Below are 17,222 nucleotides of genomic sequence, written 5' to 3' on the forward strand. Positions count from 1 at the left end.
CACCTGCTCGCCCTTTCATCAGCATTTCTGGCCTGGCTGTGTCCATTTGTAAGTATGGCCTTTTTCGGTGTTTTTGTATATGTCCCTGTGTTTTTATCGGTTCTGTCTGTACTATGTATGACCTGTTCATTCTAGATCTATCAGGTGAAGGAAATTTTATTGTCACCCGTGTATTTAAAATGTGTTCATTCCACTATAAATTACACATATATTCTGTTCATTGCATATCTATCAGGCACAGTAAAATTATTAGGCATCTACATACAGTGAAGGAAATAAGTATTTGATCCCTTGCTGATTTTGTAAGTTTGCCCACTGTCAAAGACATGAACAGTCTAGAATTTTTAGGCTAGGTTCATTTTACCAGTGAGAGATAGATTATAGAAAAAACAAAACAGAAAATCACATTGTCAAAATTATATATATTTATTTGCATTTTGCACAGAGAAATAAGTATTTGATCCCTTAATACTTGGTGGCAAAACCCTTGTTGGCAAGCACAGCAGTCAGACGTTTGTGGAAGTTGATGATGAGGTTTGCACACATGTTAGATGGAATTTTGACCCACTCCTCTTTGCAGATCATCTGTAAATCATTAAGATTTCGAGGCTGTCGCTTGGCAACTCGGATCTTCAGCTCCCTCCATAAGTTTTCGATGGGATTAAGGTCTGGAGACTGACTAGGCCACTCCATGACCTTAATGTGCTTCTTTTTGAGCCACTCCTTTGTTGCCTTGGCTGTAATTTTCGGGTCATTGTCATGATGGAAGACCCAGCCACGAGCCATTTTTTATGTCCTGGTGGAGGGAAGGAGGTTGTCACTCAGGATTTGACGGTACATGGCTCCATCCATTCTCCCATTGATGCGGTGAAGTAGTTCTGTGCCCTTTGCAGAGAAACACCCCCAAAACATAATGTTTCCACCTCCATGCTTGACAGTGGGGATGGTGTTCTTTGGGTCATAGGCATAATTTCTCTTCCTCCAAACACGGCGAGTTGAGTTAATGCCAAAGAGCTCAATTTTAGTCTCATCTGACCAAAGCACCTTCTCCCAATCACTCTCAGAATCATCCAGATGTTCATTTGCAAACTTCAGACGGGCCTGTACATGTGCCTTCTTGAGCAGGGGGACCTTGCGGGCACTGCAGGATTTTAATCCATTACGGCGTAATGTGTTACCAATGGTTTTCTTGTTGACTGTGGTCCCAGCTGCCTTGAGATCATTAACAAGTTCCCCCCGTGTAGTTTTCGGCTGAGCTCTCACCTTCCTCAGTATCAAGGATACCCCACGAGGTGAGATTTTGCATGGAGCCCCAGATCGATGTCGATTGAGAGTCATTTTGTATGTCTTCCATTTTCTTACTATTGCACAGACAGATGTCTCCGTCTCACCCAGCGTCTTACTTATGGTTTTTTAGCCCATTCCAGCCTTGTGCAGGTCTATGATCTTGTCCCTGACATCCTTAGAAAGCTCTTTGGTCTTGCCCATGTTGTAGAGGTTAGAGTCAGACTGATTAATTGAGTCTGTGGACAGGAGTCTTTTATACAGGTGACCATGTAAGACAGCTGTCTTTAATGCAGGCACCAAGTTGATTTGGAGCGTGTAACTGGTCTGGAGGAGGCTGAACTCTTAATGGTTGGTAGGGGATCAAATACTTATTTCTCTGTGCACAATGCAAATATATATATATATATATAATTTTGACTATGTGATTTTCTTTTTTTTTTTTTCTAGAATCTATCTCTCACTGGTAAAATTAACCTAGCCTAAAAATTCTAGACTGTTCATGTCTTTGACAGTGAGCAAACTTACAAAGTCAGCAAGGGATCAAATACTTATTTCCTTCACTGTATATATGAAATGTTTCATTCCACTATGAGATAAACACTGCCAATAATGTCTTCCTCTTCCTACGCAGTAAACATGCTTGCTTTGCTCATTCGAGCTTGCATATTTATGGGAGACCATGTTGGATGAATGAGGATGCAGAATACTTTGTACTAACAAGTATGGCCAACTAATACTGCAAGGTCCTTCATACTTACAAAAACACCAAAAAATGCCATACTTACAAATGGACACAGCCAGGTCAGAAACGCCGATGAAGGCGAGTGAGCAGGTGCTTTAAATAATAATAGCCACTCCCACTAGTCTTGAGGGGAGTGGTATGTGGTGCATGGGATGTGTAGTAAGAAATAATAAATGAATAGTGTATGTGCAAGTGTAATAATGTAAGTGAAATATAGGGGGCAGTAATGAGTAAAGTGCCTAAAAAATAAATGAATAATGAAGGTCCTTCATACTTGTAGAAAAATTAAGATATCGATTGTGGTTTGACACATGTGCAGAATTTGCCATGGATTTCACCCTTTACATTGCTGTGGTTAAATCCTTCCCCACGCCCCCATAAATGGGCACTCTTGGATATGTAAAATGTGCAAAAGGTAGTGGGGGTCTGGCTTCAGTTTATCTCCTGGGAAACAGAGACATGGGCATGTTGAGATAACTGACATCCGGGAGCTGTTCAGCTGCTATTGACTTTTAGTGTGGCTGTCTCAAAATGGCAATAGGTGTAAAGCTGGCCACACACGCGAGATTATAATCCTCCAGAATGAGGCTGGTCAATGATCCGTCGGATCGTTCATACAAATGATCTCAACCGCGACATGCCAGTCAAAACTGGCAGATTAGGCACATAAAATCAAAACCAAAAAATAATTGCCATCCACTGTAAGGGTATGTTCACACACTAAACTAAAAACGGCTGTAAAATACAGAGCTGATTTGCAAGGGAAAGCAGCCTCTGATTTTCAGCCGTTTTTAAAGCATGAAGCGTTTTTTTTATGCGTTTTTTACAGACGTTTTAGGATCTGTTTTCTATTGAGACAATGAAAAACGGTTCAAGAAGTGACATACAGCTGTTTTTACCGGGCGTTTTTTTTATGTGCCGTTTTTTCAATTGCCCAGTCGGAACCAAACGCCGTTTTTCCCATTGAAATCAATGCGCAGTTGTTTGGAGGCGTTCAGCGTCCCTTTTTTTGGGGCCTTTACAGCCTGAAAATAAGTTGTATGAATGTATCCTAATAGTCAGATCATGCCATACACCCCTAGTTTCAGCTAACAACGTCATAACATTTCCAACCTGACAGATTACATTTTTGCCAGACAGTCTGCCCTCGCCCATCCTGAATGATCACTGCAAATGTTAAAACGATGGTGGGCCGAAATGGTCCAAATTTGCATTATTTCTGTGTGATTTAATAATGGACTATAATCTTGGGTGCTTGTTGTCCTGGGTCATCATTGCTCATCTTTTCTTTTGTTTTTATCTTGACAGATATGGCTTGAGTTTTCATTAAGCAAACACAATGGTGCGGGAACGAAAATGCATCTTGTGCGAAATTGTATACAGTTTCAAAAAGGTAAAAAAATGCACATCGCTAATAAAAAACACTTTAACCAGTTAAGTAGTTCTGCAGCTTAGTTTGGAAGGCTGTTGGTGTCGATATTTGTTCTGCTGTTTTGGGTTTAATGCTCTCCCCATGTTTGTGTGTGTTTTCTTCCACGCTCCATACACAGTCATGTACAATTGGCTTTCTTATAGAACAAGTTTGTAGTTCAAGATTCAGAGTCCTCGATTTTTGAATAGGGTAGATTATGTTACATAGCAGGTCAAACAATAATGAAGAAATAAAGAACTCCAATAAATGTTCAGCGTTGATTTTATTCACCCATGTCTTCAATGCAACGTGTCATCTTTTACGTGAAGCTTTATTCAAGCATATAAAGGCAAAACCAGACCAGCTTCTGATATGAGAGGCACAATCTACAGATGTAGCAGACCTGAATGTTTCATTCCACCATTTACCTTTAGTTATGGTTGGGCGATTATGACCTAAATCAAAATCACTATTAATTGAACATGTATCCTCGATAACCATTATTTAGGCCACACCCCTTTGTACATACTACGCCCCCTGTTTGCTTGCTACGCCATTGCCATTAATCCACTGAGCCTGCTGACTACTGTATATAATCTACCCCCCGACACTGCCCCTTACAGTATAATGCCCCACAGCGCTCCCCAGAGAGAATAATGCCACACAGCGCTCCCCACAGTATAATGCCCCCCCATAACTGCCCTCCACACAGTATAATGCCCCCCATAACTGCCCTCCACACAGTATAATGCCCCCCATAACTGCCCTCCACACAGTATAATGCCCCCCATAACTGCCCTCCACACAGCATAATGCCCCCATAGCTGTGGTGAGGACGGAGATACAGATGAAACTGGGAAACAAATAATTGAAGTATCCGAAATGCACAAGATTACGTCAGTTAATTGCACTGAATTTCGTTTTCGGTTATTTTTCGATTAGTTTTCCAGCTCTACCTTCAGTCCTATGGAAAACCAGATAACACACACATTGTAATATTGCCATGCTAAGAGGTTTTTTTTCTGTAGTGTATATAAATTATGTTTTAATTAGTTCTCTTATACAGGAAATGGATGAACACATGCGGAGTATGCTTCATCACCGGGAACTAGAGAACTTACAGGGCAGGTAATATATGTTGAGAAACGTGAAAATATTTGACTTTGTTTAGGCTTTTAATTCCTCCAATCTAACACTATTTCATGTATGCCAGTGTATAGATTTGTTCTGAATTGTACTAAAGAGGCGTGAAATAGATAGCGTCTAAATTTTTGAAATCTGTGACATTCTTCCATTGGCAGAACAGCTGCCACTCATGATCTTTTGCATGCCCCCAAGAAAGTTCTTTAGCACAGTGGTTCTTTGTCTTGAAATATTCACTCAACTGTTCAATACTTCATCACCCTTTCTGCACTCTTTTTCCAAATATAAAGGCATTGACTTTCTAAGAACACGTCATGTGTTGTAGGGCTATCATATTCTCAAATAGAAGCGACGAGGACATATTAGGACTTCCTATACCTCTCACAAGATTGTCAGAGGCTTTGCTTGTGTATAAGTGCAATATCAAACACCTAACCTTCTGTCAACTCCAGACTTAACACTTCTACTCCCAATGTAGTTGCATAGAGTACTTCCCCCTTCTTACCGAAGCCATTTTTAGTTTTCGGATCAATACGATTCTGGTCCATACTAAATTTATATCATTTTTTTTTTTTATATCTTTTAACCACTTTCACAAAATAAAAACACTTGTTAAATAAAAAATAATTTAAAAAAAAAAGATTTTTGTGTTGCAATATTCTTGGACCCATAACTTTTTTTATATTTCCATCTATAGAGCTTTTGTGAGGGCTTTTATTTTTTTAGTCCACTTGAGGACTTGAACAAATAATCGTTAGATCGCTGCTACATTGCACTGCAATACTTATGTATTGCAATATATTGTACTTTTAGTACTGTTGAGCCCTGTAGGACCAAGATGGTGGATATTAGTGCGTAGTGTATGATACTAGCTGTTAGTTCAAGGTGTCAGCTGTGACATACAGCTCAGGACAGCAGCGTATGGAACGGGCTCAACCCATGTGCCCACTCTATAAACCCCCCTCGACTATGACGTAAATGTACGTCAAATGACGGAAAGGGATTATAGTTATAGCCCTAGTGCTTTTTTATTTATTTATTTTTTTGAACAGAAACCTGAGAGATTCTAAAATAGTGACTGACACCCAATCATCAACTCCACCAGCAGAGTAGGAAATATAAAGGAGGTGATCACTAGGATTTCTTGTTTGAAGGAGAGGCCGCATAGGTCTTGTAAAGGCGATGATAGACATAAGACCTAGTTCCTTAATTTCTCAAAAAAATACCTTTTTTTTTATTCGGTTACTCAGGCATGTTTCTGTGAATGTAGGGAAATCCGTGAATACCAGACAACACTGGTGCCACTAACCTCTTAAATGGAATGCGTCGAAAATGTAAAAAAAAATGTTTTTTAATAAGTTACTTATTTTTATTTTATGATATTTTTAACTTTTTTTTTTTTTTTTTTTTTTTTTTTGCTGTATCTTATTTTTTTTCTTCCACAAGTGGGAAGTATTAAAAATTAAATAGTAATTTGACGTGTTTTCCTATGTTGGCCACAAGAGGGAGAACTTCCCAGTATTACAGCAAGGTGAATCAGGCAAAGCAGCCTGACTTACAGCTGCTGTAAATGTGGGAGGGAGACTCACACCCCTCCCCCCCCCCCCTAGCCAAGACAAGGTGTCCTCAAATTGCTAAGCATTGTCCAGTACCCATTTTTGGAGTGCTTTTACAATGGCAGCTGGCAGAGCTCTAGGACACACCAAAAGGCTAAAAATGATGAAAGTCAAGAGGGAGACCGTGTGGTGAATGACTTTTCAGTTGACAGATTCACACGGTGTTTATTGGCGCATTTCATGCACCGAAAAACGCATCAAAAACTTGATTAACTTTCCCATTCACATCAATGGGAAGGTGCGACGTTAGTACATAAAACATGATTTTTTTTACGCAAGCGTTTTTGAAAAACACGTTGTGGAAAAGAAAGCGTCTTGTAAATTCATTAGCACGTAAAAGCACATCAAATATTCCCATAGTCATTGGGAGTAATACTTATGCGCCAAAAAACTTGCAAAAAGCCCCCTGAAAGATGCGTCAAAAAACACTTAAGCTTTCCAGTTACATCAAGGGGAAAGCGCGCGGTTAGTACATACAACGAGCTTTAACAAAAACGCGTTGCAGAAAAAAATGAGCGTCGGGTCAATTCTTTGGCACGTAAAATGTGCCAAATTCTCTCCTCGACAATGGGAGTCCTAATTACGCACAAAAAAACAGACAAAAAGCACGCACAAAACGTATCAGAAAACACGTAAAAAACACCTGTATTTTAAATGGCACTGCACAACGAACGCTAGTGTATTTGAAAAGTCTACATGTCGGGTTTTTTTGAGCGGTATGTGGACATGCCCTAAGGGAATTATTTTTCATTGACCTGTAGTTTATATTGCAGTGCAGGGAGAAGACAGACGTCTGCTGGAGGTGAGAAGATTTTTATTTGATATATTACTAACTTTATTTTTTTTGTTTTACAGGTTCTGCTCGACCGTTTGGACTACGTCGTAGATACGCTGGACTACTTCGATCTACGTTTTAAAAAAAATAAATAAAACGATTACCGAGTGTTGTGTCTTTCTTAGGGCAGATACAGACGGACGTTGCGTTTTTGCGCGCGCAAACAACGCTGCATTTTGCGCGCGCATAAACCATTTGACAGCTGCGTGTGTCATCCATGTCTGATGCGCGGCTGCGTGATTTTCGCGCAGCCGCCATCATAGAGATGAGGCTAGTCGACGGCCGTCACTGTCCAAGGTGCTGAAAGAGCTAACTCTTTCAGCACCCTCGACAGTGAATGCCGAACACATCCTATCGAAAAACCTGTTGAAAAAAAAGAAAAAGTTCGTACTTACCGAGAACTTCCCGGCCATTGCCTTGGTGACGCGTCCTTGGTGACGAGCCTCTCGACATTGGGCCCCACCTCCCTGGATGACGCGCCAGTCCATGTGACCGCTGCAGCCTGTGCTTGGCCTGTGATTGGCTGGAGCTGTCACTTGGACTGAATTGTCATCCCGGGAGGTCAGACTGGAGGAAGAAGCCGGGAGTTAGCGGTAAGTCAGAACTTCGTTTTTTTTTCTACAGGTTCATGTATATTGGGATCGGAAGTCACTGTCCATGGTGCTGAAACAGTTTAACTCTTTCAGCACCATGGACAGTGACTATCTCCTGACGTCGCGTACCGATAATTTTTTTGCCGGGTTCGGTTCGCTTGTCCGGCTTCGCTCATCGCAAAGACACTCCGTTTGGATGGTCGGAAACAGAAAAGCACGTGGTGCTTTTCTGTTTACATTCATCCTTTTGACAGCTGGTGCGCTGTTTCAGTCGGTTCGCACGGAAGTGCTTCCGTGCAACCTGCGTGGTTTTCACGCACCCATTGACTTCAATGGGTGCATGATGTGCGAAATACGCAGAGTTATTGAACCTGTCGCGCTTTTTGCGCAGCAAACGCTGCGCAAAAAGCACGGACTGTCTGTACTGCCCCATAGACTTGTATTGGTCCATGCGTGCCGCGTGAAAACCACGCGGCCCGCACGGACCGAATACACGCTCGTGTGAATCCCCCCTTAGGGTGTATTCTCACAGTGTGGTTTTGCTGAGTTTTTTTTGTAGGCAGAAGCCTCAGAATTTCTTCTGGAAGTTTGAGCCAGACTTTGACCTGCCTTTTGGCTGCATTTTTTGGCCATTGAAGGTAAAGCAAGGACCACGGACAAAAACGACTTGAAAAATGCTCAGAAACTAGCGCAGTGGAGTTTTTCTGGTTCAGATTGATTTCAATGGGAGGTCAGAGGCGGAAACCTGCACATGCCGCTTTTTTCCCCGCAAGAGGCTATAAGCCGCCCGGGGAAAAAAAAACACGCCTCTGCCTCCCATTTGAAATCAAAGGGGGCGATTTTGTTTCTTTTTGGTGCTGATTCCGATGCGGTTTCCGCTTCAAAGTCAGTGCCAAAAAACTTTGTGTGAACAAGGCCTAAAAAAGAAACATTGTACTTACATGAAGAAAACGTATACCGAGGATCATAGGCACAGCGGAGTTCCTGCTAGTTTCTTCATCAAGCACGTACACAGTAGGGAATTATAAGCCCCATGATGATGTCACAATGTTAGTTACAATAATCAGAATTCTACCTATAATCATAATGCAACCTAAATTATTGGTTGTTATGGGCAACCAGGCCACTTTTTTTGTACCAAAACTAATTATTTGTAGTAGCACTGCGGGCAAGTTTTTTTTTTTTATTATTATTTTTAGACTGTCTTCCTTTTAATGTAATGAGAGTAGGGTTCTGATGACAAATGGGTTAATACAGTTTACTTTTATACTTTTCATGCTTTTACTGTATGTTTGCTATAAATGTTGATTTCTATTTTTATTTAAACAATGTGACATGTTCCTTTTTTTCATGTTAGTGGCAGCAGATACTTTACTGTGTACATGCCAGCTTCAAAATGTGTTATATTTAAAGAGTAACTACATATCAAAAGTTTGGATGTCTGTATTACAGCTTAATGAGCATCATGACATGCTCGCCACAATACCTCTCTGACCACAAGCCTTTAACGCCTCTATGCAGGCCAAAAATCCCCATTATAACCAAAATACCTCACTTCCTCTTTTGCCAGTTACATTGACCTCCATGCCAGCCAGAATGCCCTTAATTTTCTCTTTGCCAACCACAATATCCCCAAGTATCGTTAGATCGCTGGTGCAATATTCATAACCGGCCAGATACAACACAGCAGCAGCCTAGCATTACCAGGGTGGGGAGGGCTACTGTTTTTGGCCTTCCCCAGCCTAACGATACCAGCCTGCGGCCGCCCCGGTACCCGACCTTCGCTACAGCTGGTTGGGTACTGGTTCATACCCGGCTCTTTCCAGTACCCCTGGTGGTGGTGGGTACCGGGGTAATAATGGGGGTTAGTGTTAGCCTCTGCACCTGCTAACATTAAGACCCGCCTTAGTAATGGACGCTGTCAATCAGCCAGCGGCCATTACTAAGGTGGTAATAAAGTTTAAAAACCCACATTAACCATTTTATTGAGAATAAAAATGACGCTGTCATTGAAGTAGTCCTCGAATCAGAAGTAGTCCAACGATCGAACCTGTAAAATAACACAAACACACAAAAATAATTAGTAACGCATAAAAGGAAAATAATTCTTATACGTACCTTTCTTGGGTCCAGCGCTGGAACTGCAATGTCAGCGAGCTGAGCCCTGTATCTAATCCTATCATGTGTGATACTGTGTTGAGCCACTGTATCTAAACCTATCCATAGTTTATAGGATCGTAGTGTTATAGATATGATGGCTAATATATATATATATATATATATATACACACACACTTTTTTTTTTGGGGGGGGGTGTATGTATTGGGGCTATTTCCCCTGACATTTTAAGTCCTTAGTGACACCCCTGGCTGCTCGTGCTGCATTGTTGAGTCACTTAGGAGACCCAGCGATGCAGCTGAAAGCTGAGGGTCGTCTGCCATGAGACGTTTGCAAGGGGGGGCCCCCCAAGAGCCTTTAGCTACGCCCCTGGGACCATCCCTCTACTCTGAGTACAGCCTGGCCTCCTGGGATGACGCTGCAGTCCATGTGACCGCTGCAGCGGCGACAGCCATGAAACGTCTTCTCAGGAGACTGGGCTGTACTCAGAATGGAGGTTCGTGACGCTATAACAACGGCTGGGCTGTAAGTTAAAAAATAAAAAAGCTTGAGTCGGGGGCGTGGCCTGGACGGACATGGAAGGAGTCGCATAAACGCTGAGCTCCTGAGGTGAAAGCCAAATCCGGCTCAAATAAACCTGGTAAAGCTGTCTTACCTGTTCCCTGGTCGGTGGAGTGGATCGTGGCAGTGCTCAGAGTCCCGTCCAGCGTGTCGGGGAGCGGCGCCGGTGAAAGGTCTGGCCCTTGTATTGTGGAGGCCGAGGAAGGTGGCGGCCATCTTCTTCTTCTTCCCCTCCTAACGGCGCGAAAGTGCAGGAACGGCTGGGAAGGCAGTAAACGGCGTCTTGACAGGGTGAGTGAGGAGGGAGAAGGGCACATCTTGAGGTGCTGGCCGACAGTTATTGAGGAGTAAAGTACAGGGAGAGGATTTACAGCTAAATCTCCTGTAGGAAAAGCGACCCCCCCTCCCCCAGCGGCCATCTTAACTCAGTTTGTCAGCAGCAGAAAACCACAGGGCTGGGAGTGGCAACAACAAAAGTGTATCGGTACAGTACAGAGAGTGAGACACTGCACTGCTTTTCCCCTGACACTGATTAAAACCTGTGGGAGTAATTCTACGCTTCCAAGAAGAGACTACCTGAAGATTTACTTATATTACATTGGTCTTCTGTGGAAGATATTTCAGTATTGTTGCAGCTTAGAATCAAACAGAGATTTCCCGTGTCACAATGGGGGGCACATCTAAAAGGAATACTAAAGCAAAGCCGTCTAAGCTCACAGAGTTTTTTCCCTCGTCCTCTTCTCAACAAGAGGGGGTGAACCGCCGAATTTCCCTCCCTCCCTCCTCCCCAACTCCATCTTCTAGGGATGCTTCTGTAGACCGTGACCCGCAGGATGACACGGACTCTCAGCCGGTTTCGGAGCATATGATAAAACGTCTTCTGAATTCTTTGAGAGACTCAATCCAATCAGATTTACGGCAAGTTATTGGAGATTTAAGAGGAGATATACAAGCCATTGCCTCGCGGACCGACCATGTGGAGCATAAATTGGAGGAATTTGTGAAATCTCATAACTCGCTCATAGATGCGAACTACATGCTGGAGGAAGAAGTTTTGCGTTTATCCACCAAAGTCTTGGATCTGGAGGACAGATCCAGAAGAAATAATGTCCGTATCAGAGGTATACCTGAATCGGTCACACCAGATCTACTAGCGACATTTCTCACGGATCTTATGGGAATCGTGTTACCGCAAAAATCGGCCCTGGATCTCACCATAGATAGAATTCACAGAATCCCTAAACCTAAGCACATTGCCGCTCACCTACCAAGAGATACAATTGCCCGAATCCACTTCTTTCATATAAAGGATGAATTTCTCAGAGGTTTGAAGAACTCTCCTGACCTAACTGACCGTTTTAAGGACATTACTTTATTCCCGGATTTATCAGCGGCGACTATGCTACGCCGAAAAGAATTTGCTGTGATGATAAAACTTCTGAGAGATAACGGCATATTGTACAAATGGGGATTCCCAGTAAAACTAATAATCACCAGGAATGGCACGCATCATGTCTGCCTCTCTCCAACCTCGGCAAAAGACCTGTTGATTTCTTGGGGGCTCATGGCGTCCCCGTCTTCAAATCCCCGTCCTAGGAATCCTTCTAAACCGGAGATGATTTCGCCATTGTGGTCGGACGCAAGGAGTAAACCAGATCGGAGACCGCCTGATTGAAAATTGAGGCTTCTAGGGTATGAACGGCACTTCAAGGCTTTCGGAGTTCTCAGGTGGACGGTTCTTTTCTGTCTACAGTTCTTAGGCTGAACTTTTGCCTCCATTTTTCTTTTCCCTGCAAGAGGGAATTTCCTGGTTGCAGTGAATGTGCTATATAGCATATTCATTTCGGTGGTTTTTCCAAGTTTCCTGTTGTAGGATGTTCTATGTTGGTTCTCCTTTGCTATGCCATAATCATAACTACTTTTCTTTTATGTCTTAATGGGTCTTACAATACTTTCTGTAAATGCTCATGGCTTGAATTCTCCCTTCAAGAGATCTTTACTTTGGAAAGAAGCATTCAAGTCTAAGGGAGATGTAATATGTGTGCAGGAATCACATTTGTCCTCTAAAGATTGCCATCTATTTAAACATAAAAAATTTCCCCATGTGTACTATGCCTCTAATAGCGGAAAGAAGGCGGGGGTAATTATTGCGGTAAAAGAGTCACTTGCTTTTAAATGTATTTCTGTTGTTTCTGATCCACAGGGTAGATTTATTATTTTAGTATGTGAAATTGATAACCTCTCATACACGTTGGTATCTGTTTATGCCCCTAATGTACGACAACTTCCCTTCCTTAAAAAGGTACTGTCAAAAGCTAAATCGGTGCAGAAAGGGGGTTTAATATTATGTGGGGATTTTAATATAGTGGTAAACAAGGATATAGATCGCTCTGGGGGAAATAACAGATTGTCTCATGACTTGAGTTCCTGGGTGCAGGAGGAAGACTTACATGACGTATGGCGATACCAGCATGCTTCTGAAAGGGATTACACGTTCTATTCTTCCCCACACAAGGTGTACTCTAGGATTGACTATTTTCTAGTGGATAGAGAAGTGTTAACAAATTCGGTGAACTCCTCCCTTGGCCTGATAACCTGGTCAGACCATGCACCAATTATGCTTCAACTCTCAGATCATTATATTACACCTCAGAGCTCATCTTGGAGGTTGAACACATTTTTATTAAATTCCCCAGATCTCCAAGCCAAAATAGACTTAGCTTTGAAAGAATTTTTTGAGATTAATGGCCCATCGGCCTCATCACCTGAACTCCTCTGGTGTACACATAAGGCGTTTGTAAGAGGCCTGTTTATTCAGGCTGCGGCTAAAGCAAAAAGGGCAAGAAATAAAGAATTTGAATTCCTTATCGACAACATACAGAATATAGAGGCAAAATTAAAAGTTTCTCCGTCTCCCACATTACGTGACGAGCTAAGACACTTTAGGGACAAACTGCGCAATCACCAACTTTTCCTATATGAGAAAACTTTAAAAAAACTCAAATGGAACTTCTATATCCAAGGGGACAGACCCAGTAAAATTCTGGCAAAAAGAGTGAAACAGCATGTTGCTAAATCCAAAATTTCATGGTTGAACACTTCAGAAGGGACAAAAGTGTATGATCCTCAGGAGATTACCGACGCATTTGCGTCTTACTACAGTACCCTTTATAATCTAAATCAGGACAAGCACCTCCCTGAGGTATCCGAAGCGGGGGTGAATGATTTTTTAAGGCAAATTCAATTGCCAACGTTATCAGAGGCCCAAATTAGTCAATTAAATTCTCCTATTACGGTCGAAGAAATTAAACTGACCATTCTGCGATCTAAACAAAATAAATCCCCGGGACCGGATGGGCTGCCAAATGAGTACTACCGAACTTTCGCAGACTCGCTGATTCCATATTTGCAATCTACTTTTATGAGTATCGCGAATAAGCAGGCACCTCCCCCTGAGATGTTACAGGCCACGATAGTCACACTCCCTAAGCCGGGTAAATCCCCTGATTCCCCGGCCAACTTTCGTCCAATATCCCTATTAAACTGTGATATAAAATTATATGCTAAAATATTGGCGAATAGAGTAAATGATTGCTTACCATCCCTAATAGCGCTAGAACAAGTAGGGTTTGTCAAGGGCCGGCAAGCTTGTGACGGGACGCGCAGGATGTTAGATCTTATACAGATTGCCGGAGAATCTAAAAGTGCCTCCCTCTTTATTTCTCTAGACGCCGAAAAGGCATTTGATCGTGTTAACTGGCAATACCTGGAAAGCACATTAGACAAATTTGGTTTCCATTCATTTATAAAATCAGCCATACTTTCACTATATTCCTCGCCCTCGGCTAGGGTTCTGTCTTCCGGGATTCTTTCTAGATCTTTTAGCATCACTAATGGGACTAGGCAGGGCTGCCCGCTTTCCCCACTAATTTTTACCCTATGTATGGAACCATTTGCAGAAATGATTCGAAATTCTACAAAAATCTCGGGTATAAGGGTAGGAGGAAGAGAACACAAAATCGGTTTATATGCAGATGATGTTATTGTGACCTGTACTTCTCCCCTCATATCTCTGACAGAACTACTCAGCATCATTTCTAAGTTTTCAGAGGTATCATATTATAAATTAAATGTTTCAAAGTCCATGATGTTACCAATTCATGTAGATCCTCAATTGAAACGCACTTTGTCCAACTTTGATTTGGCATGGGCAGAATCAGGGTTGGTATACCTGGGGATAAAACTCTACTCCTCGTTGTCGCTGGTTCTGCAGGAGAATTACTCAGGGCTAATAGCAGATTTAAGACTGGAGTGTGAAAGACTGAACAAATTCCAGTTGTCCTGGATTGCTAGAGTCAATTTGGTTAAAATGTTACTGCTTCCCAAATACTTGTATTTTTGTAGGACTATTCCACTGTTAATACCTACTAGCATCACCTCTCAAATTCAACGTATGTTTCTCCAATTCATTTGGAATAATAAAAGAGCAAGGGTAGCCAAATCTTTATTATTTCAGAAGGTCAAGGAAGGGGGTTTGGGAGTCCCAGAGGTAGTGGCATATAACGTAGCAGCCATCCTAGACCAGTTAGGTTCATTATGGAACTCCTCGGCTCCGTCACTTTGGGCCCAGTTGGAAAATGAGATGTTTCCCCGTTCCTCCATACGTAATTTGATGGCCGCGACATATGTGGGGACAGATAGGTCTAAGGTGTTCTTGGTAACCACATCTGATGCACTGAAATGCTGGAAATTGGAGGTATGCGCAAATCGCTGGGTGTACTTATCTAATGATCATATACCATTGCAAGCGCTTCAAGCTTTGGTCCCACATGTATTTTTGCAGACTTGGGAATCGCTGGGCGTAACAGCCCTCTCAGATTTATATGAGGGAAAACTCTTCAAATCCTTTGAGCAGTTGGTAAGGGAATATGATGTAAATAAATCCATGTTTTACCAGTATCTCCAGATACGACATATGATACAAACAATAGCCATCCCAGCTCAACCCACAATTCTTTCTCCATACCATAAATTCCTGTTCAAATGGCAAGGTCATAGTAAGGGTCTAGCTTGTAGCTATGATCTAATTTTGAAAAAACAGTCCTCGGGGAAGACAGGTCACATATTACGATGGGAACGGGAGATGGGCTCTACGTTTTCCATGGCACAATGGATGAAGGCCTCTAGTTGGATTACTCGTCACTCCAAATGTGTTAACCATATTGAGCTCACCCGTAAAATCCACATGAGATGGTACCTAACACCTTCCAGATGTGCACACATATTCCAAGGCAGTTCTAATGGCTGCTGGAGAGGATGTGGTTCCCTGGGTTCCACATTGCATATGTGGTGGTCCTGCCCTAGGGTGGAGGTATTGTGGAGGGAGGTTTTTCGCATCATACTTGAAATTTTAGGAGAATCTATTCCGTTCTGCCTGGAATTGGCTATTTTAGACATTGGCTTGGAAGACATAATGGCGGAGCATCGGGTACTGATACACCATGTCTTCATTGCTGCTAGAATGGCAATAGCTAAGTCATGGAAATCAATTATCTCCCCTTCTTTATCAGAGGTGATAGGCAGGGTAAATATAGCATGTCATCATGAATCCATGCTTTTGCAATCTCCCTCTGGGTATGCCAAGAGTTCACGTTATTGGGAGCTTTGGGTAAATTCAAAGTATTACACTTAAATGCAGAAAGTTCGATGGTACTATGACATAATTAATATTAACATTGGTTTGAAAATGGCATAGTAAAGTTCTTAAGTTCTTTGTGGTTGTTTTCTGGTTATGATTATGTATATCCTTCAATGACATATCACTTGTATGTATTATTGTACGCAGGTCCATGTTCTGGGACCAAGGATGGTTTATATTGTTTGAAAAAAGTTGTAAAAATTTTTCAATAAAAATTTATTGATTTATAAAAAATAAAAAAAAAAAAACAAAAAAAAAAAACTTAATTTTATGAGTTGCGATTTTTGCGGCAGATTCGCAGCTTCTCAGCCGCAAAAAATAGCAACATTCCTATTTGTTGCGGGTTTTACCTCTCCCTTGAATTCAATGCGATTTCACAGCATAAATTGACATGTTACGGACTAAAAAGAAACAAAACGCATCACAGGTCAATTTATGAACGGTTTCTCAGCGGAGCATAAAACCTGCAAGATTTACTTTGTTGCAGTATTTACAGCATTTCCGCAGCAAAAATGCAGTTAGTCCACAGGTGCACATATACTTTTCAATAATACTTTTTTAACACTATATCCACAGGTAAGACCACTGCGGAAGATCTGCAGCAATACGCATAGCAAAAACGCAGATTTCTGCGACATTTATCTGTGCTGCAGATTTTCAGTTGCAAAAAATACAGCGAAAAAGCTAATAAATTGACCAACAGTGCAGAATCTAAATCTTCATGTCAATTTATGCTGCGTTTTCTTTTGCGGGTTCTCCCCATTGAATTCAATAGGAATGCAAATCCTGCAACAGAAAGCCAAGGGTTGGGACTTTTGCAGCGGAATCTGTCACATCGGCTGCAGCATCATTCAGGGAGGCTAGACCGGACGTCTTTAGGAGGGACACATCCCTCCCCCCCGACTGAAAAAAAAAACGCACCACAATGAGGCATGGTTTTTCGGATAGAATGTGCTGCGGGTTCCAGGTCAGATATTCTGCGTAGTTCTTAGGGTGCAGTCACACATGGTAGATTTTTATTGCAGAAATGTTCTGCAACAGAACATCTGTTCCAATCATCTGAATTGTTTCGTCAACAGGTGCATGGATTGCTGCAAGTTCCATTTAGCTGAATGGAACGTATTTTAAGTCGCAGAAAACGTTTGCCACGTGTGACTCTACCGTGGGGGGGGGGGCGGGGCGTGATAAATTGTAGAAAGTAGTATTTTTCTATAAATA

At 42.0% G+C, this 17,222-nt stretch overlaps 1 long non-coding RNA gene across 1 annotated transcript; it reads right to left on the reverse strand.

Moving 5' to 3' along the window:
• Positions 1 to 3,720: 3,720 nt before the first annotated feature.
• Positions 3,721 to 8,626, reverse strand: LOC142749181 (uncharacterized). The gene is made up of 3 exons (XR_012882385.1): positions 8,569 to 8,626; positions 4,337 to 4,404; positions 3,721 to 3,895 (listed from the first exon to the last, which is right to left on the reverse strand). It is a non-coding gene; the product is annotated as an uncharacterized LOC142749181 (long non-coding RNA).
• Between the last annotated feature and the right edge of the window lie 8,596 nt (positions 8,627 to 17,222).

This window comes from Rhinoderma darwinii, chromosome 3, assembly GCF_050947455.1.
Source record: "Rhinoderma darwinii isolate aRhiDar2 chromosome 3, aRhiDar2.hap1, whole genome shotgun sequence".
NCBI lineage: Eukaryota > Metazoa > Chordata > Amphibia > Anura > Rhinodermatidae > Rhinoderma > Rhinoderma darwinii.